Source organism: Lactuca virosa, chromosome 2, assembly GCF_052849685.1.
Source record: "Lactuca virosa cultivar CGN04683 chromosome 2, Lactuca_virosa_CGN04683_v6, whole genome shotgun sequence".
Lineage (NCBI taxonomy): Eukaryota > Viridiplantae > Streptophyta > Magnoliopsida > Asterales > Asteraceae > Lactuca > Lactuca virosa.
Genome location: NC_136427.1, coordinates 5,566,703 through 5,594,443, shown reverse-complemented (window position 1 = coordinate 5,594,443; position 27,741 = coordinate 5,566,703). Strand labels below are relative to the sequence as shown.

The 27,741-nt window shown below is 42.0% G+C and overlaps 2 long non-coding RNA genes across 2 annotated transcripts; both read right to left on the bottom strand.

Annotated features, from left to right (window-relative positions):
• Window positions 1-5,526: 5,526 nt before the first annotated feature.
• On the bottom strand, window positions 5,527-8,070 carry LOC145158844 (uncharacterized). Its single transcript, XR_013737306.1, has 2 exons — window positions 7,797-8,070; window positions 5,527-5,693 (listed from the first exon to the last, which is right to left on the bottom strand). It is a non-coding gene; the product is annotated as an uncharacterized LOC145158844 (long non-coding RNA).
• Window positions 8,071-19,944: 11,874 nt separating this feature from the next.
• LOC145158845 (uncharacterized) lies at window positions 19,945-22,157 on the bottom strand. Its single transcript, XR_013737307.1, has 3 exons — window positions 21,897-22,157; window positions 20,825-20,893; window positions 19,945-20,481 (listed from the first exon to the last, which is right to left on the bottom strand). It is a non-coding gene; the product is annotated as an uncharacterized LOC145158845 (long non-coding RNA).
• Between the last annotated feature and the right edge of the window lie 5,584 nt (window positions 22,158-27,741).

Sequence of the window (27,741 nt, the reverse complement as noted above, 5' to 3'; positions counted from 1 at the left end):
AGACCGGTGGTTAGAGTTCGAGATTTCCGAATACGAGATTTTCACTTGCTAGCTTACGAGGTGAGTCTTCTCACTATAATTTACCATGAGTGGTATTTTCGTGTGACTGAGATATCTTATGTGCTTATCCGTTTATTGAGATATCCTGGTATTTGTTTGAGATAAGCATAATGTGTATTGTATTGAGTTGCTGAGTTGAGGGACCAGTGGGTCCAACTGAGTTGTGGGACCGGAGGGCCCCATTGAGACACATTGACCGGAGGGTCTTATTGAGTTTGAGCCTCGAGTGGCTAACGAGCTGTGTGTGGTATTTTGGGGAACTCACTAAGCTTTGTGTTTACCGTGTTATGTGTTATGTGTTTCAGGTAGTTCGAGGATCGCGGGAAGGCACCGGTATTATTGTACACACTGGCGAGAGACAATTTTATGATTCTGGGATTGTGATTTACATTGTGGATTGTTGACATTTTAGACACTTGTGATTTTGAGATTGAAAAATGAGTTTTATTGTGTTTTGAAAATGAAAATTTTGTTTGAAAAATTACGTCGTTACAAGTTGGTATCAGAGCCTTGGTTTGAGGGATTCGGATGCACCTCCGGGTGTGTTTGGACTCAAACTGAGGATTTGAGAAAGATTTTCAAAAGAGATAAATTTTTCTAAAAATTAGAAAGAGTTTAAGAGCAAACGAGTTGGAGCAGTGTGTACAATCAGCCAGAGCCCGAGTAGTGATTTCCCAAAACACCCTTACTTTTGTGTTATAAGATATTTATGATATACTATGAGGTATTGTAGTGACATAAGAACATGGTTTGGCATGCGGAATTAAAGATTGCACAATGAACATGGTGATTTCGGTGTTTAAGAGATGTATTGATTGTATATGGTGTTACACAAAAAGGATCTACATCTAGACTACATAAATAACACACACTTACACACTCAACTTTTACATCCCTCAAGCACACCTCCATAAGTGGTATGAACCCACCTTATATAGAGGTGTTTACATGTCTCTCTCTCTCTCAGTCTCTATCTCTCATGTGTCATAAGGCTAATACTCCACATGCAAGTGGGTTTTACAAAAGTCAAAAATTACAAAGTCATTCATGGAAAACTTTGTACCCCAACATTCTCCCCCTCAAAGTTAGGAATGAATGACCCACTTCAAATCTTCCAAAATCGAGCAACTACGCGATCCGAGCCTCAAGGGTGACACATGTCGAAACGAACTTCAATCTTCAATTCTTCCATGATTCTTCAATTTGGGCTCTAGGATGTGAGACCGTACAAACCGAGCATCAACGAATGATCACGAGCTTCTTAAACTCCAAATTGATCACCAAAAGTTGAGCATAAAGCACACCCCAAAAATCTTCAATAAAACCAAACCCATTTCGAATACATCACTTCCGAACTTCCAATTTCATCATTTCGTAAGCTTCAAAAATTAAGGTCACTTCGGTCTTCAAATCCGCGTAATATGAAAAATTCAAGTTCGAATTTCCATATAAATTTCTCCCCCTTTTTTATAATCGAATTTTGATTATAAAACCTTCAAGGAAATAGAACGTGCTCTATTCAGAATTTTTCGTGTCAAAACTCCCCCTTAACATGTGGCATAAACTTTGTGCTTCAATCCGGAAAATCCAAAAAATAATCAATTTTTAGCTTCGTTCACGGATCGCCTTTGACAAAATTTCTCAAAATTGGGTAGAAATTGTCAATTTCAAAATTCTGCAGTGACCCGGTGCGCCCAAAACAGCAAAATATGCAAAACTCTCCCCCTTTTCCAAAGCTGGGTAGAAAGCGTCAATTTGCACAAACTGCAGGGGCTTGAAATGCATTTTCTTCAATTTTCAGCAAAAACAGTCCTTTTTTCGAATTTGGGTATGAACCGCCAAACATTCGAAGCCTCAGGGACTATTTTCGAAAATTCTACCATTTATGTTCCAAACATACGAAGAGTTGTCCCAAACATTCGAAAATTCAGAAAATTTTCGAATTTGGGTGAAAAGTGTCAAACATTCGAAACTTCAATTAATTATGGAGGTTGCCAAATATTCGAAAGTTCAGGGGCTGAATTCGAAAATTTTGCTTTTTGATCAAATCATACAAAATTTTGATCATTCATACGAAGCCCTTTTCCATTTGTCAACCATTCGAAATTTGAGGGACTACATTCGAAAATTTTACTTCTCCATTCCAAACATACGAAAATTTTGCATCCAAACATACGAAAATTTTTCCTTCTCTCTCCCCTTCGTACGAAAATCATCTTCCCCAAAATTTTCTCTCTCCTCTTCGTATGATCATAGCACCAAATCCATAACCATATTCACGAATTCGAAGGCATTCGAAGCCTCTTAATGAACAGTAACCTCTTAATCATCCGACCTCTGAATCGAATTATCTCACTTCGTACATTCAACCCAAAATCAAATTTTCATTCTTACAGTTCATCGTTTTTCGTTCATTGACCACATACCCTTCGTTCATTCACTCTTCCCTTTTATTCATCAATCCAAAACACCAACTCCAACCCATCGATCATATAACCAAGACTTTGATTGATCGACTCCAACATTAACTTTGCTTTTCATTCAAGAATTGTCATCAAACATTTGAAAATTGACTCCAAACCCAGTTCACGTTATTATCACAGTACACCACATCGACCAAAATCGACTTTGAATTATCGATTTCAAAAACGAAAACATCAACCCGATTAACATCATGCCTTCACTTTTTCAGTTCAACCATTAGATCCCAAACCATTTAATAACCCATCGAACCTGTTCATCGTCGGTGTATCAACACAAAAGCGAATCATTCAAAATCGACATCAATACACGAACTCGATACCATTCAAAATTGACATTGTTCCCAAATCTTCACTTTTCAGTCAAGATCAGCTCGACATCAGTGACTTTTGACTATCCAAGATCAACAATCGAAGGCTTTTTAACGTCACAACCCTTTACACACGAACAAGAACACATCAAATTTTCGAAATTAAATCCCAAATTAAGTATGATGTCGACATCAATAGCCCATATTCATCTTGCAACAAACGATTTCGACATCCAATTCATCAATTCATTACTTTAAATCTCGACTTTGACTTTCTGCTAAGTTTGACTTTTCGAAATCAACTGTAAGCAAACATGAAATTGATATTTCTAATGCCAAATTTCAGATTAAAACATGAATGTTTCACTGTTCTTCATCACCTTCAAGTGTTCTTGGTGAAGTTCATCCAAATCAAAAACTCAATTTTTGATTTTTTTTTCAATTTTGACTTGATCATAATCGATTTCTGTGATTTAACACAGTATATTGAATCGATTCACAAGAACGAATTAGCAAGTACTTCAAATCGATTAACAGGAACGTGAAGTTGAAAATAAAATTTCAAGAACGAGACACGAATGTCTGATGGTACAACTGGATAAAGTAAGAGACGATGATGAACGATAAACATCAGTGACAGCGAATTTGGATCAAACACATTCAATGTCTTTTGGGCTCAAACGGATACATGAACAGTAATCGAATATTAATTTTGGGCTCAAATCAATCGGATATGAACAGCAAATAGCACGTAATTGGGCTTAACATATGAATAGATGACTTCGGATCTTAACAAACAGAATTTTGGGCTTGAAATTTAATCGATGAACAGTGATTTTCGAAAACTTTTAGAATTTGATTTTATTTAAGAATTTTTGATCTAATCAACAATAAATGGATCAAACAATGGGGTGAAAACTAATTTTGATCCATTGAAACAAAACGATCAAACAATCAAACACGCAACGCACGATTCAAATATTACGAGAGATCATAGAGAGAGACTCACCAAAAATTGCTCAAATTGCGACAAAATTTTGCCAAACCGAAAATCGTTCTTCAAAAATCACCTTGATCTTGAAGACCCGCTCTGATACCAATTGTAGTGACATAAGAACATGGTTTGGCATGCGGAATTAAAGATTGCACAATGAACATGGTGATTTCGGTGTTTAAGAGATGTATTGATTGTATATGGTGTTACACAAAAAGGATCTAGATCTAGACTACATAAATAACACACACTTACACACTCAACTTTTACATCCCTCAAGCACACCTCCATAAGTGGTATGAACCCACCTTATATAGAGGTGTTTACATGTCTCTCTCTCACTCTCTATCTCTCATGTGTCATAAGGCTAATACTCCACATGCAAGTGGGTTTTACAAAAGTCAAACATTACAAAGTCATTCATAGAAAACTTTGTACCCCAACAGATATTATGCATGCTAGAGAGTAGGCTAGGTATTTCATATATTGGGACTATGGTGGCTTGATTTGTGATGCCTTAGCCTAGGGATTTATGTTATCGGTAATTTGCCTTGAGTATGAGCTGAGAATGAGTATTTAGCAGGAACGACCTTATGAGAGATCTACTGTGAGAGTAGCTTGTGTTTAGTGAGGTATAGAGTACTTGTAACTGGGATCCGAGGAGGAGGACTTGGGGTGAATACAGATGCGGTGTGGAAGGTAGTATTGGTCCCGTACTACTGGAAGCACCGGATCAGTGAGCAATCCAAGTAAGAATCCTTAGGATACTAAGGAACAAGTAGGGGTGAGTGATCGAGTGTTAGTATACTCGAGCGAGTCTCTGATTATTTTGTGTTGTGTTTCAGAGACATCATGGTGAGTACACGCCACAACCCTGGAGGCAGTGGGACTAGTGACGAGGAGATACGGAGGATGATTCACGAGGAGGTGGCCACAGCTATCCGAGCAGAGATTCCAAAGATGTTTTGGTCTATTAAGACCACCCTGATTGAGACTTTTGATGAGTGATACGTTGCTGTCACTGAGGCTGCTGCTGTTGCCGCCATTGCAGCCGTCGCTGCTGCTAGGCCTCAGGGAGGTGACTAGCTGTTGTTCCGGGAGTTTAGCAACACGAAGCCACCAGAGTTTGATGGGACACAGGATCCAATTGCTACGATGAGATGGATCTCTGATATCGAGGGGTGTTTTTACACATGTTTATGCCCAAATCACTTGGGAGTTCGGTTTGCGCTGAACCAACTTCACTTGGAAGCGAATGACTGGTGGAAGTTTGTGACAGCCGCTTTTACCTCTACAGATCATGTTGCGGTGACGTGGGAGAGGTTTGTTCAGATGTTCCGAGACGAGTATGTTCCCTCGGTAGAGAGGGAACGTTTGGAACATGAGTTTCTGTCTCTTAAGCAGAAGACAGAGTCAGTGACTGAGATTTCGAGGATGTTCCATGAGAGGGCGATGTTTTTCCCTGAGCACGTGTCCATTGAGCAGGCACGTGTCAGTCGATATTTGAGCATACTGAGGAGGGATATACGAGAGTTCGTGGCGAACTCGTCGTACATGACATTTGTAACGTCGTGATTTCTACTCCATTTTTTTTCTTTTTTTATTTAAAACTTTAACAATCCTTAAATGAAAAATGCAACGGAAGACTGTATTTATTATTATTATTATTATTATTCAACCATTCCAAAAACCACACGTTACCATTTTTATAAACCAACATTCAATCGTTAAATTATTGCAAAAAGGGGTTCAATGAAAAATAAAAACCAAACGTGCACAAGTGACATCTTCATTAAAACTAACTACGCAAAAGGAACCCAACCTCACCAAGCCATGCTCCTAAGCTACCTGTACCAATCAAATGGCATTCAACAAAAAAACAAGTGTCAGTAACCGCCTTGTGAGCCGACAAGTTGTACATAACCAAAAAGAAAGCACACCATTCCTGTAAGGGTCATTCATGCAAATCATGATAATAGCATAGTCAAGAAAAACAAATAACATGATATCATAATTTAATTCAATCATATAGTTTTCAACTTAACTCAACCGATTATCACATATAATTTAATTCACCGTTTATTATATGTAATTTTTAATTCAACCGATTAACTATTTTGGGGTCCCTTAAGGAGAGACTACCCAACAACTTAACCTCGTTCACTACTCGTGTGCTCAGCCAGTTTAGTGCTCTAAGTGGCTCATGACTTCCACCCGAATACACCAACCCCAAGACTTCCACTTTCGCTACTCCGACTTGCAAAGTACAAGTACTTTACGGTGTCGTTCAGGATCGGTACAAACCGTGCCAATTCCACCGATACACCTCCCGATTCCCACGTGATGTTTGATCCGGTCACACCATAAAGCCAACACCACTCCAGTTCCCATACACCGAGGTGCACACGAACCACGTGTCACACGACCATCTAGAAAAGTTCGTGTAACTAATCACTGTTATGGCTTAAGCTCTTTCAACCTATTAGACTTGCAAGGTTCTACCCATGTAACCGTTATACCCCACAAAAGCACGCATACACCATAATAATCATGTTACTCTTACAACTTAAACGAGTAATTATCATGTAATGAAGTTCATTAAGATGTCATCATACATTAGCATATAACTACCAATTCATGAAACATCATATCCGCATGCAATTTACAACGTTCACATAACATGAATATCACCATAGCAACTGATACCAAGGAATAACCACACATAAGATGCAAACAACATATTTTCAATAATTATCACAAGCATTTATAAAAATCTAGCATGAATCCTAATTTGCATCAACAATCCACCTATGAGATGTGGTTTTCGGTTATGCACTAAAGTCAACAAAAATTGTCGACTCGCCTTATGTTTGAAGTGAGTTCTCCTTTTTAATTCAAGACTTGACCCTTCTTGAAGTTGTCAAGTTTTCACCTAATAATCACACATACCAAGCAATCATCAAAATGAGGTCCAAGTTTCATTAACACATTTAATTTCTTAATGGGTTACATATTTTTTGAAGTTTCACAGCTTGACCACTGTTCAGTGTTTTGGTCCTAAAACAGAATCTGTAACTCCGATTGGGCTGAATCCGGACTTTCTGAAAACTCGACTCGATTTCCTACATTTTATCCAGAGAGGGGCATCGGCCAATTCTGCTCAGATTAGCAGCTACAGCCCTTGCAAGATAGGGCAAAGTTGTTGTGCAGATTTCCAATAATTGCCAAAAATCACCATATGATTCATGACCTTGGACAAGGGATTAAAGCCACATGATTTAACACACCAAAAGCTTGAATGAAAGAATTAAGACATAAATTAAGTGGTTTATGAAAAGACCAATAATTGACTAAAAGATTATTGAAAGTAAGATGCCCTAATGCACCAACACCAAAAATCTACATACACCAATAAATACTTCATTTAGTTCAAATCAAGATACATGTAGGGATGAACTTTTAGGGAACTTTAGACACATATTTTGTGGTTTTCAAGTTTGTTGTTTCAACCTCTAAGTCATGGTTTCAAAGACCAAAAATACAAACAATACTACCAAGAGTTGTGAGGACTTTCAAGCTAGAATTTTGATACAATCTTTGCTAGTTCAAACAACAACATAATTACCCACATATCAAAACTTCTAGGGGTTGTTTTGAGGGTTATAAAGGGTCCTCAAAACATGAATTCAATGCAGGAAATTATTCACTAAACTTGAAGACAAGAAAAACAAGATTTTCCCCAAAGCAAATCAATTTGTCTCCAAGATTGGAATCAGTTCAGGAATGCCAATTCCAATATATGAGGGAACATTTGAAAATTGATCATACAGTAGACTATGATTGAGATCATGTACAAGAAGTCAATTGAGGAGCAATTCAACCCCAAAAATCGAAATTAATTGCAACCCAATTGAGGAATTAACATAACAGGAGGGAGATTCAAGAGATTACCAAGGTTTGTGATCGATCCAACGAATTTGAAACAAAAATCGGAGCCCACAGCCCCTGCTAAGCCGATCGCTACCTCCTCCCCCAATGCCAATCGTGTGTGTTTTTTGCTTCTTCTCCTTCATCGACGCCTGCTGGAACGATGGCCAAAGTATCGGGATTTTTTTTGTTTTCTCTCTGTCGATGTCCAGCAAGTAACGAGGCTGGGGGACGAGCTTGAGTTCGCTTCTTATTTCGCACGATACAAGGAAATGGATATGAGAACAAAATCGATTCAATCCCATGGGGGGTTATATCAAATTCTCACCTCCCAACCTTTAAATTTTCGATTTTTAGCACCTTTCAACCCTAACCCTAGGAAAGTTGACAATACAAGTTTCTTTTTATGACACTTAAACCCCTCAACTTGTTTTTACATCCTTCCATGAATTATAACCACATAATTAAATTATTTCACCCTAAATTGTTATTATATATTTTTTTCCACTAAATATTACTTAATTTATTTTATTTTATGTCTTTAAAATCGAAATATCTTTACAAAAATTAACTTTTGAGTGACGAAAAGCTAATAACATTAACGGATGAATTTTTGGGTCGTTACAATTCTCTCCTCCTTAAAAAGATTCCGTCCTCGGAATCTCTAAGTTATTGTATCATTTTGTTCCTAGTTCATCTCATTGAGTTATACTCCTAAACGAATCAATGTCAAAGGAAAAGTGTGTTCACCAGAAGTGATATCACACATAACAAACTTTTCACGTATTATGACTTAATTAAACACAGCCACATCAATATCTAGATCGCAACTAATGGAGTCCGAGGTACACGCAATGATACCAACTACCTCCTATCCCTAGCATCAAATAACATAAAAGCACAGATAACACATAAACAGGTATAGAAGTAACTAAGAGGGTTCCCAAAAATTACCTCATCAGTTGTCATATTGAAAGCACGAGCTTTCACCTTTGGCGCTTCGTCTTTCTTCTCACTAGCTCCCATCTGGACCTTGGGGTTGGGACACTGCGTACTGATATGTCCCATTTGACGACAGTTGTAGCACATAGGTTCAACACTCTTACAATCTTCATAATGATGCCCTATTTTCCCACATCGCCTGCAACTCATGGTACTGCTACTACATGGACCTTCATGAGAGGAGTGACACTTCTTACAAAATGTTGATTTTTCACCCTTCTTCTGAAATTTCTGCTTCTCAGGGGACCCCGATTGACCTTTACACTTGCGTTTTTCCTCGTAGCTCGTTGTGGTACGGTCCCAAATGGCTATATCATTCTCTATCTTGCGGGCCTCATCCATGGCCTCGCCTAAAGTGGTCCTCAATCTCACAACTGCACGGTACTCGAATGGCAACCCATCCACATTGTGATGAATCAACTTCTCCTCAGTCGGGCAGTAATCAGCAGCGAATTGTGACTTCTCAGTGAAGGTGGTGTTATACTTAGCAATCGTCATGTTTCCTTTCTGAAGATTCAAAAACTCCCGTTGGGCCTGTTGTATGCTACCTTCACTGCAGAAATGATCTTTCACCTTCCTACTAAGAATTTCCAAAGTCATAGCCCTCCGAGTGGCCTCGGTGAGTCGTGCGTCAATAGCGTCCCACCACTCGAGTGCTTCCTTGTCAAACGTTCGCACCGCATAATTCACTGTAACATCCATAAATTTTACGCCAAATTTAAACTTTTTCAATCATAAATAAAAATCAAATAACATTGTTTACAAAAATGTTTTCAAATCATTATCCATCAGAGTATCCCAAAATCATAACATAAGGATGAGGAGCGGTATGGTCACGCCTTCGCCTTGCCATGATCTCCTGAAGTACCTGAAACAATAAACTGAAAACTGTAAGCCCGAGGGCTTAGGGAGCTACCCCCAAAATACTAATACCACACTGACAATACCATATCAGTAATAATCAATCAATCAACATGCATACTGGGCCATCGGCCTGACCGGACCGCCCTACAGGGCCTACAGTCTATCTGGATCTATCCCGAGCCTTTGGCATGACTGGTCCGCCATGTGGGCCTATAGTCTCCCCTGACCGCTCATAGGGTATGTTGGCCTTCAGCACAAAGCAGGAACGCCTCAACCCAACCAACAAGCAAATAACCATGTGCGCATAACTATCATATACTGGCATATACAACATCAAACATATCTATCTCACTGATCATCAATCATAGAATTCTCTCGTAACTAGAGTACCGACCTAGCATGTCACTAACATACCAATCCCTACGGATCATAAGAGCATAGCATACTGTCTACCCTGATTCCGATCTAACAGATCATAACCACATGTAGCATACCATAACAATAACAACTAGAGGGCCGGCCTTGGTGCCGTAGACCCTTTCGATATAGTGAGGATAACTCACCTCGTAGATGTCGACTCGGAAGGTAAACTCTAACTCTCGGATCACTTGACACAGGCTCCACCACCTATTATCATGGTACAATATACTCGTAAGTCCTTAACCTTATAAGGTACTTCATAACCCACTAGTCAACCCCTGATCAAAGTCAAAGTCCTCAGTCAAGGTCAACAGTCCGTGTTGACCTCGACTCGTCGAGTACCCTCGGCTACTCGCCGAGTTCATTGAAGCACATTCCAACTCGCCGAGTCATCGGGGTGACTCGTCGAGTTCCTTCGATTCTCGATCCAACTTTAAGGCCACCCGTCGAGTTTCCTCCTTGCAGCTCGACGGATACACACGCATACATATCCTGGAGAAAACTCATCCGACTCGCCGAGTTGTTCTTCAACTCGTCGAGTCTATGGCAATCATCATCGGACTCGCCGAGTTGTTCCTCCAACTCGTCGAGTTCACGGCCATCTTCATGTGACTCGCCGAGTCAACCTTGCGACTCGCCGAGTCCATTCAGTCCTTTTTCCATACAGACCTATTTTGAGCCATGCAGCGGCTCCAAATCACAGATCCAAGCTTCTAGGGCATGCTTTTCACGTAAAGTTGCAAAATTTACGTGCATGCATAGCTACAAAGGTTCTAAATGCCAAATCTAAGCTCTTAATGGGGTCTCATGCCCAAGGAGGGCCTCATTCACGACCAATACAACAACTTTATGATTCTAAAACTTAAGGAGGGTCCAGATCTGAAGTTACAACTTCAGATCTAGCACATAGCCCACCTTGTCAACCTCAAAATCCATAAAAAAAACCCCAAAAACTCAACAAAAGGAAAAAGGGAAGTAAGGATGGCAACTTGATACCTCCAAGGGATGCTAGCTGAGGTACATTCTGCTTCCCACACCTTCCTTGCTTCAATTCCTTGCACTTCTAGCTTTTCTCTTCTAGCCAACCTTCTTTCCAAGCTTAAGACACACCAAAATGGAATACCACACGAATTAGGGTTTTAAGGAGCTCTCAAGGACTGTAAAGAGGCCAAAGGAGGCTGAGGCTCCTTTAAATAGGGGTGAAAACCCCGGGATTTAGGGTTTCATCTGCCAGCTCCTACTCGCCGAGTTCCAATATGGACTCGGCGAGTAGGTCACTTAACACGCGATCCCACCCCGCTACTACTCGACGAGTAGGGCAACCAACTCGTCAAGTAGAGCTTAACCCCATAAATCTTATTTATACAATACCTGAGAATCGGGGCGTTACAACTCTCCCCCACTTGAACTAGACTTCGTCCTCGAAGTCCGCTGGAATAAACAATGTCGGGTAATGCTCGCGCATCTCCGCCTCCGGCTCCCATATCCACTCGGATCCCCTCCGATGCTCCCACTGTACCTTTACTAAAGGTATTTCCTTGTTCCGCAGAATCTTCTTCTTCCTTTCCAAAATAGCCACAGGCTTCTCTACATAGTTCAGGCGCTCATCGACCTGAATATCATCCAACGATACCACTGCCTCCTGGTCCATAATGCATTTTCGCAATTGCGAAACATGAAATGTGTTGTGGATCCGGTTGAGCTCCTCCGGAAGCTCTAGCCTATAAGCCAGCCTGCCAACCATGGCAACAATCCTGAACGGCCCAATATAACGGGGACCCAATTTTCCCCTCTTCCTGAAGCGGATCACACCCTTCCAGGGTGAGACCTTCAGGAGAACCATGTCACCCACCTGAAATTCCAGCTCAGATCGGCGTCGGTCGGCATAACTTTTCTGCCGACTCTGAGCGGTCTGCAATCGCTGTCTAATCTGCTGTATCATCTCGGTAGTTTGTAGAACTACCTCTGTCCGACCCATCACCCTATGCCCAACCTCGCCCCAGCAGACAGGGGTCCTACACTTCCACCTAAAGAACAGCTCGAAAGGCGGGGCGTCAATACTAGAATGATAGCTGTTGTTGTAGGCGAACTCTGCAAGCGGTTGGTGGGAATCCCAACTCCCACCGAAATCAATGACGCACGCCCTCAACATATCCTTGAGGGTCTGAATGGTCCGCTCACTCTGCCCATCAGTCTGCGGATGGAATGCCGTACTAAAATGCAGTCTCGTACCCAGTTCCTCGTGGAACTTCTGCCAAAAACGGGAAGTAAACCTGACATCCCGATCGGAAACAATGGAAACGGGGACCCCATGGCGAGAGATAATCTCGCGGACGTACAGGTCGGCCAACTTCTCTGCCGACGAACTCTCCCATATGGATAGGAAATGGGCTCTCTTGGTCAATCGATCCACGATGACCCATATAGCATCGAACCCCTTTGCATTCTTCGGCAACTTCGTGATGAAATCCATCACGATCTGTTCCCATTTCCACATGGGAATCTCCAGAGGCTGCAGCTTACCATGCGGCCTCTGATGCTCGGCCTTGACCATCCTACAGGTCAAGCACCTCTCAACAAACCAAGCGATATCTCGCTTCATACCAGGCCACCAATAACTCGAACTCAAATCACGGTACATCTTGGTGGCCCCCTGGTGAATAGAAAAACGAGACTTATGAGCCTCCTCCATCACTGTCTGCCGGACCCCTCCGGACATCGGAACCCAAACCCGACCATAATGGGTCAACAATCTGCGGCTATCCTGAACAAACCGGGCGCTTTCGCCCTTAATTCTTTCCAACTTCCAGTTCTCTGGTCTCATACCCTCAATCTGAGCATCCCTGACCAAACCCACCAACGGGGAATCTACCGATATCCTCATACACATGGTTGGGGTAGAGGACCCAGCTGACTTGCAGCTCAGAGCATCCGCAACCACATTCGCTTTACCAGGATGGTAAAGCACAATCATAGTCCTTGATCACATCCAACCACCTGCGCTACCTCATGTTCAGGTTCGGCCGATCCATGATGTGTCTCAAACTCTTGTGATCCGTGTATATAGTGCAACGGACCCCGTACAGGTAGTGCCTCCAAATCTTGAGAGCGAAGACCACCGCTCCCAACTCAAGATCGTGTGTGGGGTATCTCGTCTCATGCGACTTCAATTGCCTCGACGCATAGGCTATCACCCGTCCCCTCTGCATGAGGACTGCCCCCAAGCCTGTGATGGATGCATCACAAAATACCACAAAATCCTCAACTCCCTTGGGGAGTGTCAACACCGGCGCCTCGCATAAACATTGCCGAAGGGTCTCAAATGCCCTCTGCTGCTCGGGGCCCTACCGGAAATCCACCCCCTTCCTCGTTAGACGAGTGAGGGGTACGACAATCTTGGAGAAATCACGAATGAATCTCCGATAATACCCTGCTAAACCCAAGAAACTCCTGATGTCTGAGGGAGATTTCGGAGTCTTCCACTGCATAACCGCCTCCACCTTGGCCGGATCGACCAAAATACCCTCCTGTTTAACGAGATGTCCGAGGAACTGGACCTATCGTAACCAAAACTCGCATTTTGAGATCTTGGCATACAACCGTTCTCGCCTCAGAACCTCCAGCAGCTCCCTGAGATGCTCCTCATGCTGCTCTCGGGTCTTGGAATACACCAAGATATCATCTATGAACACAATGATCGAGCGATCGAGCATCGGTCTGCAGACTCGGTTCATCAGATCCATGAACACCGATGGCGCGTTGGTGAGCCCAAACGGCATCACCACGAACTCGTAATGACCATAACGAGTCCGAAACGCGGTCTTCTCCACGTCCTCCTCCCTCACCCTGACCTGGTGATATCCTGATCTCAAATCAATCTTGGAAAACCAAGATGCACCCTGCAGCTGATCGAAAAGATCATCTATCCTCGGGAGTGGATAACGGTTCTTCACCGTTAATTTGTTCAACTCCCTATAGTCAATGCACATCATGTGCGAACCGTCCTTCTTCCTGACGAAAAGGATTGGTGCTCCCCAGGGTGAACTACTCGGACGAATAAACTACTTACCCAACAGCTCCTGCAACTGAGATGATAGCTCCTACATCTCAGGCGGTGCCAGACGGTACGGCGCCTTGGCGATAGGGGCCGCACCCGACACTAGATCAATCCTGAACTCAACCTGCCTCTCCGGAGGTACTTCGGGTAACTCCTCCGGAAACACATCAGCAAACTCCCTGACCACGGGAACCTCTGAAACTGAGGGCTGTTCCCTAACCCGTGTATCTGCCACATACGCTAAATAACCGGAATACACGTGCTGAATATACTGCCGAGCCCTAGCTTCCGAACAAAACCCTGATCCCAACCTGGTGCCCTCACCATATACTACAAGTTCTCCCCCACTTGGGGTTCGAACCACCACCCGCTGTCCCTCACAGTCGATTATGGCGCCAAAACGGCTAAGCCAATCCATCCCTACAATCACGCACACTTCCCCCATGGGGATAGGAATCAAATCTATCGGGAAGGACACCCCGAAAATCTCCAACTCGCATCCCCGGTAGACCGAAGAAGCAGAAACCTCGTGCTCGTTGGCGATCGAAACTCGCAACGGACACTCAAGATCATCTATCGGCACACTGAACCCTCTAGAGAATGTCTGAGATACAAACGGCCGACTCGCCCCCGAGTCAAATAATACCAAAGCGGGCAAAGAATTCACTAAAAACGTACCTAATCACAGGTACAATCAATAAGCATAACACAAATACAATAACTAAGACAGAGAATAGAAACGTACCAGCAACCACATCCGGTGCTGCCTTGGCCTCCTCGGCCGTGAGCTGGAAGGCGCGACCCTGAGCCTTCGGAAGGCTCCACCTTGACTGGTCTCCCATCTCCAATCCTCACAGTAGTTGGCGCGGAACCCTGCGCCGGCTTGGCGGCGAGCTGCGGGCAGTTGGTCTTCACATGACCAACCTGATGACAATGGTAACAAATCCTCGTATCTGCGGGAGGGGCGGACTGACAGCAGTCCCTGGCATAGTGCCCCTCCTTGCCACATTTGTGGCACCCACCTCCTGCTCGACAAACCCCCGAATGAACCCTGCCACACTTTCCACAAGTGCGGCTCCGATGACCCCCATACCGTGTATCAGCGGTCTTAGACTGCTTAGGTGCCGGCTGAGAATGTGTCGGTGCCTGACGCTGCTCCTTCAGCTGCAGCTCTATCTCCAACTCACGCCGCCTCGCGGCTTCCTGAAGGTCCAGGAGGGTATCACATCGCTGTGTAGACACAAACTGTCGAATATCAGTCTTGAGCATACTCAGATAACGAGTCATCTGAGACTGCTCCGAAGCAAACTCCGGGCAAAACATAGCCCTCTCCGTGAACATACGGGTAATCTCCATCACATACTCCCCATCCTGCCTCAATGTCAAAAACTCCTGAGCAAGCCGCTCTCGTTCCACGCGCGGAACGTAGCGGGTGCGAAACATATCCCGGAACTGCTCCCAAGTAACAGCAGCTCGCTAATCATCAGAATATGACCCTGTCGTCAATCTCCACCAGTCCTTTGCCCCGAGCCTCAGCAGGTTTAGGGCACACCTGACCTTCAGGTCAGCAGAACATGAGCACGTGAAGAAACAGCCCTCCACGTCAGACAACCACCTCATAGCCCTAATCGCATCCTATGTACCATCAAACGTCGGGGGCTTCATGTTATCGAAGTCCCGGTACTGGAAAGCCATGCTGGCTCCCCCTCCATCCCCTGCCGCAGTTACAGCAGAAGTGGTTGCAGCGGCAGCTGTCTCTGCTAGAGCTGCATATCGCTCATCAAAGTACTCAACCATCGCGGTATTAATCGACCCAAACATCTCTGGCAGCTGCGCTCGGAACGCTGCAACAATCTCGTCGTGCATAATCTCCCGGATCCTGGCATCCAACTCCTCGGTCCCTATCTGTACCACGGGCTCAGGTGCTACCGGCACCTCCAACCCTCCGTCTCCCGACCCCGATCCTGATCCTGATCCGGACCCAGAAGCAACACGTCTCGTCACCACCATACTGAAATATATATACAAGTCATCAGATAAATAACATAATGTCGGGAGACCAAAACCCACAAACCCTAGGGGTTGTGATTTCCTTGCTACGCGTATGGGTCTTGTGCTTTCAGTAGTACGGGCCCATACTACCTTCCACACCTACCCATATTTGTCTCAAGTATCACCACAACGCCCTAACAATATCATCAACATAGAATGCGCTCAACCCTCACTTCTAGAGGAATACCAACTATCTTGCATCTAGTCTCACCACTTCTCATGACTCACACATCCATGAAACTTCCATCATCCCCTACAGCGCTAGTGCATGCTAGCTGCACATAACGATGGACCCAATAGACTTTCGAATATCCAATCCTACCCGAAGGCCGAATCAACATTCTCAGGCTATAAGGTCTTTATTATGCACAGCCGTGATGCATACACTAAACATCTATAGTTATGATGTCAATTTCACATACAAGAAACCCTAGGCTAATAGGCATCATATAATCAGGCAAATCTATCATGCGATTCCTGAAGAACCCTAGCCTAGCACTAGCATGCCGTTCTAACATATTAGAATATCAAATAACTGATTGATATTTTGGGGTTTACTTACAGGCTCCGGCTGATCGTACCCTCTGCATCCTCCATCCTTTATTTTGAAAACCATTTTAAAAACTTACTTTCCGAAAATCTCCTTGATTGGAGACTTGATTCACACGAGTGTTCCTCCAATTCACTCAAACCAAGGCTCTCATACCAACTTGTAACATCCATAAATTTTACGCCAAATTTAAACTTTTTTAATCATAAATAAAAATCAAATAGCATTGTTTACAAAAATGTTTTCAAATCATTATCCATCAAAGTCTCCCAAAATCATAACATAAGGGTGAGGAGCGGTACGGTCACGCCTTCGCCTTGCCATGATCTCCTGAAGTACCTGAAACAATAAACTGAAAACTGTAAGCCTGAGGGCTTAGTGAGCTACCCCCAAAATACCAATACCACACTGACAATATCATATCAGTTATAATTAATCAATCAACATGCATACTGTGCCATCGGCCTGGACCGCCCTACAGGGCCTACAGTCTATCTGGATCTATCCCGAGCCTTCAGCATGACTGGTCTGCCACGTGGGCCTACAGTCTCCCCGGACCGCTCATAGGGTATGTTGGCCTTCAGCACAAAGCAGGAACGCCTCAACCCAACCAACAAGCAAATAACCATGTGCGCATAACTATCATATACTGGCATATACAACATCAAACATATCTATCTCACTGATCATCAATCATAGAATTCTCTCGTAACTAGAGTACCGACCTAGCATGTCACTAACATACCAATCCATACGGATCATAAGAGCATAGCATACTGTCTACCCTGATTCCGATCTAACAGATCATAACCACATGTAGCATACCATAACAATAACAACTAGAGGGTCGGCCTTGGTGCCGTAGACCCTTTCGATATAGTGAGGATAACTCACCTCGTAGATGTCGACTCGGAAGGTAAACTCCAACTCTCGGATCACTTGACACAGGCTCCACCACCTATTATCATGGTACAATATACTCATAAGTCCTTAACCTTATAAGGTACTTCATAACCCACTAGTCAACCCCTGATCAAAGTCAAAGTCCTCAGTCAAGGTCAACAGTCCATGTTCACCTCGACTCGTCGAGTACGCTCGGCTACTCGCGGAGTTCCTTAAAGCACAATCCAGCTCGCCGAGTCATCGGGGTGACTCGTCGAGTTCCTTCGATTCTCGATCCAACTTTAAGGCCACCCGTCGAGTTTCCTCCTTGCAACTCGACGGATACACACGCATACATATCCTGGAGAAAACTCATCCGACTCGCCGAGTCTATGGCAATCATCATCGGACTCGCCGAGTTGTTCCTCCAACTCGTCGAGTTCACGACCATCTTCATGTGACTCGCCGAGTCAACCTTGCGACTCGCCGAGTCCATTCGGTCCTTTTTCCATACAGACCTATTTTGAGCCATGCAGCGGCTCCAAATCACAGATCCAAGCTTCTAGGGCATGCTTTTCACGTAAAGTTGCAAAATTTACGTGCATGCATAGCTACAAAGGTTCTAAATGCCAAATCTAAGCTCTTAATGGGGTCTCATGCCCAAGGAGGGCCTCATTCACGACCAATATAGCAACTTTATGATTCTAAAACTTAAGGAGGGTCCAGATCTGAAGTTACAACTTCAGATCTAGCCCATAGCCCACCTTGTCAACCTCAAAATCCATAAAAACCCCCCAAAAACTCAACAAAAGGAAAAAGGGAAGTAAGGATGGCAACTTGATACCTCCAAGGGATGCTAGCTGAGGTAAATTCTGCTTCCCACACCTTCCTTGCTTCAATTCCTTGCACTTCTAGCTTTTCTCTTCTAGCCAACCTTCTTTCCAAGCTTAAGACACACCAAAAAGGAATACCACACGAATTAGGGTTTTAAGGAACTCTCAAGGACTGTAAAGAGGCCAAAGGAGGCTGAGGCTCCTTTAAATAGGGGTGCAAACCCCGGGATTTAGGGTTTCCTCTGCCAGCTCCTACTCGCCGAGTCCCAATATGGACTCGTCGAGTAGGTCACTTAACACGCGATCCCACCCCGCTACTACTCGACGAGTAGGGCAACCAACTCGTCGAGTAGAGCTTAACCCCATAAATCTTATTTAAACAATACCTGAGAATCGGGGCGTTACATTCACCTTCTAGTCCTTAGTAAATTCACCAGATCGGAAGGTTTGGTCCATCTTCCTAATCCAACGAAGGCACGCCACAACACTCTCGCCTCCCTCAAAGGTAGGCGACTTACAATCCATGAAGGTTTTGAATGAACTCCCTCGACGTATGGCAGCTACAACAACCTCCTGGCTTGGCACAGAACGACTATATGTGCCTCATCATCAAACGATTGATCTCCACCCTCGTTCACGCCCTCAAGTGGCAAGAGTCTGGCAGCATGCACCGCCTGCCGCATCTGCTACAACGTCCTATCCCGCTCCTGGAGCTGCTCCTGAAGATCAGCAATGATGGCGGCGCTTGATGTGCTGCGTCCGCTCCGCGACGGTTGGGCTCGTGGCTGACGGTTAATGGGTGGGGTCTGAAACATGAACGGCGGTGTCCCGGGAGTGTGGTTGTTCTGGCTGCCGCCCGCCTCTCCGACATTCACATTCTCCTCAACGTTCGACATTATCCTAGTTTATAATCAGTTTCATTTTTTTATATACACAAACAAATATAAGAAATGGAAAGTTTATAAGCAACTATCCTACAACGCTCAACACCCCCCATTAGTACCTAAAGGTCCTAATTGAGCCAACTAAGTTGTGAGTCTGAACACCGGCATCTGCATTCTGTTCACTCCCAGCATGTCTCTGATACCAACTTGTAACGTCGTGATTTTTGCTCCATTTTTTTCTTTTTTTATTTAAAACTTTAACAATCCTTAAATGAAAAATGCAACAGAAGACTTTATTTATTATTATTATTATTATTTTTCAACCATTCCAAAAACCACACGTTACCATTTTTATAAACCAACATTCAACCGTTAAATTATTGCAAAAAGGGGTTCAAAGAAAAATAAAAACCAAACGTGCTCAAGTGGCATCTTCATTAAAACTAACTACCCAAAAGGAACCCAACCTCACCAAGCCATGCTCTCAAGCTACCTGTACCAATCAAATGACATTCAACAAAGAAACAAGTGTCAGTAACCGCCTTGTGAGCCGACAAGTTGTACATAACCAAAAAGAAAACACACCATTCCTGTAAGGGTCATTCATGCAAATCATGATAATAGCATAGTCAAGAAAAACAAATAACATGATATCATAATTTAATTCAATCATATAGTTTTCAACTTAACTCAACCGATTATCACATATAATTTAATTCACCGTTTATTATATGTAATTTTTAATTCAACCGATTAACTATTTTGGGGTCCCTTAAGGAGAGACTACCCAACAACTTAACCTCGTTCACTACTCGTGTGCTCAGCCAGTTTAGTGCTCTAAGTGGCTCATGACTTCCACCCGAATACACCAACCCCAAGACTTCCACTTTCGCTACTCCGACTTGCAAAGTACAAGTACTTTACGGTGTCGTTCAGGATCGGTACAAACCGTGCCAATTCCACCGATACACCTCCCGATTCCCACGTGATGTTTGATCCGGCCACACCATAAAGACAACACCACTCCAGTTCCCGTACACCGAGGTGCACACGAACCACGTGTCACACGACCATCTAGAAAAGTTCGTGTAACTAATCACCGTTATGGCTTAAGCTCTTTCAACCTATTAGACTAGCAAGGTTCTACCCATGTCACCGTTATACCCTGCAAAAGCACGCATACACCATAATAATCATGTTACTCTTACAACTTAAACGAGTAATTATCATGTAATGAAGTTCATTAAGATGTCACCATACGTTAGCATATAACTACCAATTCATGAAACATCATATCCACATGCAATTTACAACGTTCACATAACATGAATATCACCATAACAAATGATACCAAGGAATAACCACACATAAGATGCAAACAACATATTTTCAATAATTATCACAAGCATTTATAAAAATCTAGCATGAATCCTAATTTGCATCAACAATCCACCTATGAGATGTGGTTTTCGGTTATGCACTAAAGTCAACAAAAATTGTCGACTCACCTTATGTTTGAAGTGAGTTCTCCTTTTTAATTCAAGCCTTGACCCTTCTTGAAGTTGTCAAGTTTTCACCTAATAATCACACATACCAAGCAATCATCAAAATGAGGTCCAAGTTTCATTAACACCTTTAATTTCTTAATGGGTTACATATTTTTTTAAGTTTCACAGCTTGACCACTGTTCAGTGTTTTGGTCATAAAACAGAATCTGTAACTCCGATTGGGCTGAATCCGGACTTTATGAAAACTAGACTCGATTTCCTATATTTTATCCAGAGAGGGGCATCGGCCAATTCTGCTCAGATTAGCAGCTACAGCCCTTGCAAGATAGGGCAAAGTTGTTGTGCAGATTTCCAATAATTGCCAAAAATCACCATATGATTCATGACCTTGGACAAGGGATTAAAGCCACATGATTTAACACACCAAAAGCTTGAATGAAAGAATTAAGACATAAATTAAGTGGTTTATGAAAAGACCAATAATTGACTAAAAGATTATTGAAAGTAAGATGCCCTAATGCACCAACACCAAAAATCTACATACACCAATAAATACTTCATTTAGTTCAAATCAAGATACATGTAGGGATGAACTTTTAGGGAACTTTAGACACATATTTTGTGGTTTTCAAGTTTGTTGTTTCAACCTCTAAGTCATGGTTTCAAAGACCAAAAATACAAACAATACTACCAAGAGTTGTGAGGACTTTCAAGCTAGAATTTTGATACAATCTTTGCTAGTTCAAACAACAACATAATTACCCACATATCAAAACTTCTAGGGGTTGTTTTGAGGGTTATAAAGGGTCCTCAAAACATGAATTCAATGCAGGAAATTATTCACTAAACTTGAAGACAAGAAAAACAAGATTTTCCCCAAAGCAAATCAATTTGTCTCCAAGATTGGAATCAGTTCAGGAATGCCAATTCCAATATATGAGGGAACATTTGAAAATTGATCATACAGTAGACTATGATTGAGATCATGTACAAGAATTCAACCCCAAAAATCGAAATTAATTGCAACCCAATTGAGGAATTAACATAAAAGGAGGAAGATTCAAGAGATTACCAAGGTGTGTGATCGATCCAACGAATTTGAAACAAAAATCGGAGCCCACAGCCCCTGCTAAGCCGATCGCTACCTCCTCCCCCAATGCCAATCGTGTGTGTTTTTTGCTTCTTCTCCTTCATCGACGCCTGCTGGAACGATGGCCAAAGTATCGGGATTTTTTTTGTTTTCTCTCTGTCGATGTCCAGCAAGTAACGAGGCAGGGGGACGAGCTTGAGTTCGCTTCTTATTTCGCACGATACAAGGAAATGGATATGAGAACAAAATCGATTCAATCCCATGGGGGGTTATATCAAATTCTCACCTCCCAACCTTTAAATTTTCGATTTTTAGCACCTTTCAACCCTAACCCTAGGAAAGTTGACAATACAAGTTTCTTTTTATGACACTTAAACCCCTCAACTTGATTTACATCCTTCCATGAATTATAACCATATAATTAAATTATTTCACCCTAAATTGTTATTATATATTTTTTTCCACTAAATATTACTTAATTTATTTTATTTTATGTCTTTAAAATCGAAATATCTTTACAACAATTAACTTTTGAGTGACGAAAAGCTAATAACATTAACGGATGAATTTTTGGGTCGTTACAACATTGGCTGAGCTTCAGGCCAATGCCAGGAGGAGGGAGATTGAGCTTGAGCTGTAGACCAGGGAGGAGGAGGAGTCCCGGGGTAGGGACCAGAGACCAGTACAGTCGCAGCCGGCGACGAAGCGGGCTAAGCCCGCTGATACCAGAGTTGGGGGCCAGAAGGGCCGCACTTGTGGCAAGTGCGACAAGAGTCACGAGGGTTCATGCCGCTTGGGGATTTGCTACAGATGTGGCAAAGAGGGGCACCTGGCGAAGGATTTCCCCAAGGGGTTCTCGGTTTGCTTCCACTGCAACTAGACTGGCCACAAGAAGGCCGAGTGCCCTCCGCTCGTGCAGGGATCAATCCAGGGATCTGCACCTACTTCTGTGCGTACTACTGAGAGTCGGTCAGCAAAGGCTGAGACACCGAGGGTTTGTGGGAGAGCCTTTCAGCTGACAGCGGAGGAGGTCCGCGTAACACCTGACGTCGTGGCCGATATATATTCTTATTGTAGTTCTTTTGATATATTTTGTGCTTATATTATGATTGTGTATAGGTACTTTTCGTGTGAGTTATATACCTGCTTTGGTGTTATTTAACTCGGGTGTCAGTCGATCTTTTGTGTCTATAGCCTTTAGTCGTCACATCAGTATTCGACGTGAAACGTTAAGTCGGCCTGTGAGGGTTTCTATAGCCGATGAGCATGGGGTGTTTGCTACAGAAGTGATCCGTGAGTGCACCCTAGAGATTTTTGGTGTGAAGATTCCTATAGATCTGATACTGATCGCTATGGGTGATGTCTGTGTCATAGTGGGCATGGACTGGTTGAGCCGATTTAGAGCGGTGATAGACTGCAAGCGACAGTTAGTGACTATACGAGACCCTAGTGGGGGAGTACTTACGGTGTACGACGAAGGTACTAGATCTAGATCAGCTTTCTGCTCTGATGCCAGAGCGAGACAGAGTTTACACCAGGGTTGTATGGGGTTTCTGGCGTATGTGATGGATATGCGGGCTGCTGCAGGGAGACCAAGCTCTATCTCCTAGGTTCCGATAGTGTGCGAGTTTCCAAATGTTTTCCCCGAGGAGTTTTTGGGTGTGCCTCCCGAGAGGCAGGTAGAGTTTCGGATCGATTTGATGCCGGGTGCGGCACCTATTGCCAAGGCACCCTATCGCCTTGCGCCACCAGAGATGCAAGAGTTATCCTCACAGCTCCAGGAGTGTTGGGGAAAGGGTTTATCAGGCCGAGTATCTCGTCGTGGGGAGCTCCAATCCTTTTTGTCAAGAAAAAGGATGGTTCACACCGGATGTGCATTGATTACCAGGAGTTGAACAAGTTGACGGTCAAAAACCGTTACCCACTTCCGAGGATCGACGATTTGTTCGATCAGTTGCAGGGGGCGTCTTGGTTTTCCAAGATCGATTTGAGGTCTGGGTATCATCAGATGAAAGTCTGCGAGGAGGATGTCCAAAAGACGGCCTTTAGGACGCGTTATGGGCACTATGAGTTCGTGGTGATGCCTTTCAGGCTCACCAACGCACCGACAGCGTTAATGGACCTCATGAACCGGGTGTGCAGGCCTATGTTGGATCGATCAGTGATCGTGTTCATCGACGATATCTTGGTGTATTCGAGATCCAGAGAGTAGCATGAGGAGCATCTGAGAGAGACTCTTAGTGTACTGAGATCGGAGAGACTGTATGCCAAACTTTCCAAGTGTGATTTCTGGTTACGAGAGGTACAGTTCCTAGGACACCTCGTTAATCAGAATGGTATTTTGGTCGATCCGCCCAATATTGATGTAGCACCTGGTTCCTGGTATGTAAATTTATCTAAGTATTTTGCATTTTTAGCCTTGGACTCGGCGAGTTGTAGGCCCGACTCGCCGAGTAGAGCCGGGACATGGAACACGTTTAAGTTGGCGACTCGGCGAGTCCATATTCTGGACTCGGTGAGTCCCCGCTGTCTGGTGAAACCCTAATTCCAAGGGTTTGCACCCTATTTAAACCAACCTTATGCGCCCCAAGCTCGCCCCCATTCACCCTCAGAGCCCCCTATATCGTTCTAACATCGTTCCTTGTGAAATTGAAGTGCTTGGTGTGATTTCTTGAAGACTTTGAGAGAGAAAGGAGAGTATATCAAGAGGAGAGGAAGGAGGCCAGGCATCTTGGTGTTATTTCAGGGATTTCCTTGAGGTATAACTCAGTTTCTGTGACATCCGCCTAAAATGGATTCGGGTCAACCCAACCCAATTGGAAATTTAATAAACCCTACTCAAGATTACTTGACGCTAATAGGATCAAAACCCATGCAATACGATATAACTTGACGTTAATAGCAACATAGTATTGTACAACGTTATAACTATAATCAAAGTAAATTATGATACCATATTAAAATAAAATCAAAGTATAATGCTCTAATTAAATTAAAAGAATCAAACTTGAATTCTCTAATTAAACTTCAAATCAAAGTAGATTGTTATAATCAAATAATAACCTATCTTTTATAAAACTCCATTTTTATAAACTTTACATTAAATTTTATAAAACTCTATTTTTTATAAACTTTACTTTAAATTTTATAAAACTCATATATTAATTATGTAAAAGATGCTTGTGTTAGTGGGAAATTATGAAGACCACCAAAAGCAAAAAGATTATTCCCATGGTCTCCCACTCACACCTCCCATCCACTTTCCTTTCATTTTTCTCCCAACACATTATTCTCTTCACCACTTAAATCTTCTCTATTCTTTCTCTCACTCTCAATCTCGAAATTTCCTCCAAGAATACTCATATTCCATCCAAGAACAATCTATTATACTCAAATCTTCATCCCTCTTGAAGCATTCATCAAGGTATGTTGTTAAAAGTTTCAAATTCATACAAGAAACAAATTAAATCTACCAAAATATCTAAAACTCATTTTTTTCATAAACCTGATTTTTCTCAGAATACCATCAATAAAATAAGAAGTTCTGGAAATTTTCAGAAAATAACTTATTTTTATTGAATTATCATAATTATTTCAATAAAGTAGGGCAATAATTCACATAAAATACTTGTTGCATTCAATAAATTCTGAGAAAATTCTGGGATGACTTGTATACTGATTAAACATTATATATGAAGTTTCATGCATTTATATTACTGTTTACTATTATTTATGATTTTATTGATAAATTAATAATGAAATATATAAAAAATACTTCCCATAGTAACAAATATCTGAAACTTATACACTGGGCTCTACATCATGTTATAAAACTATGGTTAATTTTACAGATTTTTTGAGAATCATTTACTATTTTTCCCGAATTTTGTGTTGTTTAATCATTAAAATATTAAATAAATACTAAAACAGTTCAGAAAAATATACAAATTTTACAGTAATTCATATTGTATGAAATAATGATTTCCTAATAATTTCATAATTTTTCAATACTGTTTACTATTTAAAACTATTTTCCTAAGTATTTAAGCATGTAAAAATGCATTTTAATGATTATTTCATATAAATAATTGTTAAAATCTATAAATAATTATAATTAGGCAAGTTATTATTTTAATAAGAAATTATTAAAATCTAGCCTAAATTGAAAATATAAATTAATTATGCAAAGTAAGTAATTCAATTTAAAATTCATTTAACAAATAAATACCTTAATATTATAATCAAAATGAATTATTGTTAATTCATCTAATATAAGAATACGTGTCTAATTATTTGTATTAATACTTCATTCTTGTTTAGCAGTTCCTAAACCAAAAACTATTAATTATATTAGGTTCTACGCCATTTTGACCCGAATCGTCTATCGTACGACACACGCATTTCGTTTTTGGACTAAAGTGAGTAATCTACCCCATATTTTATAATTTTCAATACTTTTGGGGTGTATCATGTGGTTCTAATATGTTCCAACTTCATTTTATTGTTTTATCACAATTGAGACATTGTTGGGACATTTATACGTGAGTCATTAATTGTATAACTATTGTTTGTTTACGCTACATGTACTTGTAGTGCATTACCATTTTTAGTCTAATCTCCATGACCATGCCCGTATTCTTGAGGTACGTCATGGACAATAATAGCGCTATTGGGTTGACCACCCCGCCTTGGGACGCTAAGGTGATTGATCGCACGTGGTTGAGTGTGTATGATGATTAGATGCTCCATCCTATATATATTTATATATATATATATATATATATATATATATATATATATATATATATATATATATATATATATATATATATATATATATATAGGGTGAGGACTTATTGTTGTTGGTATCAATTGTTAATCAATTTTTGATTTATAAACATTTATCTCAAATACAATTGTTTGGCGACTTCAAAAGAAAACAAATTTCAAATTATAAATGTTTCAACTTCACAATTTTCTCTACTAAAATTTGATTACTCACCAACTCTCGTAGTTGACCTGTTTTTACCCATGGTGCAGATTTGAAGAATGAAGAATGATGAAAAATAGGTTGCGCCTTAGAAATCCACAAGACAATTTAAATTTGATGTAATAAATGTTGTTCGTATTTGGATATGTATTTGTATGTTGTGATTCTTGTTTGCATACTTAGTACTTAATTGAATCTAATCATATTATAACATAGTTGTCATGGGACTTTGAACAATATATCACGCCTTGATCGATTCCGACAAGGATCGGGGTGTGACAGTTTCCCTCTGTTCTCATGCTTATAGTCCCTTAGAGCTCCATTAAAGTCCTTCTTAAGCCATTTCCAAGCTTGGGTATGAACTAGGGTCTGTGATAAGCCGATCAACCTTTAGATCTAGGCATGATTGAGCTCTAGGAGCTCGGATCCACTGCCTTTATGAATCCATATTGCATGAAAGCCCTAGATCTACTCTTTTAGTGCATTTTGAGCCCTAAAACCTTCATTGGTGTTTATTTATACGTAAAGTTGGAAAATTTACGTGTTAATCAAGCCCTAGGCACATAGATCTACGTATGGAATGAGCTGGATCCAAGCAAAATCGAGTATATATTAGTGGCATGTGGCCGACTCGGCGAGTCGTTCATCGGACTCGGCGAGTCGAGTCGCGAGTCCTCGAGTTTTCCCCTTTCGTGTTGCTGAGTGGAGTCGTGAATCATGGGGGGGGTGACTGAGTGAGTCGGAAGCCAGACTCACTCATGGAGGAACTCGGCGAGTCAATGCCCTGACTCGGCGAGCCTCAAGAACAGACTCGGCGAGTTGTTCATACAACTCGGC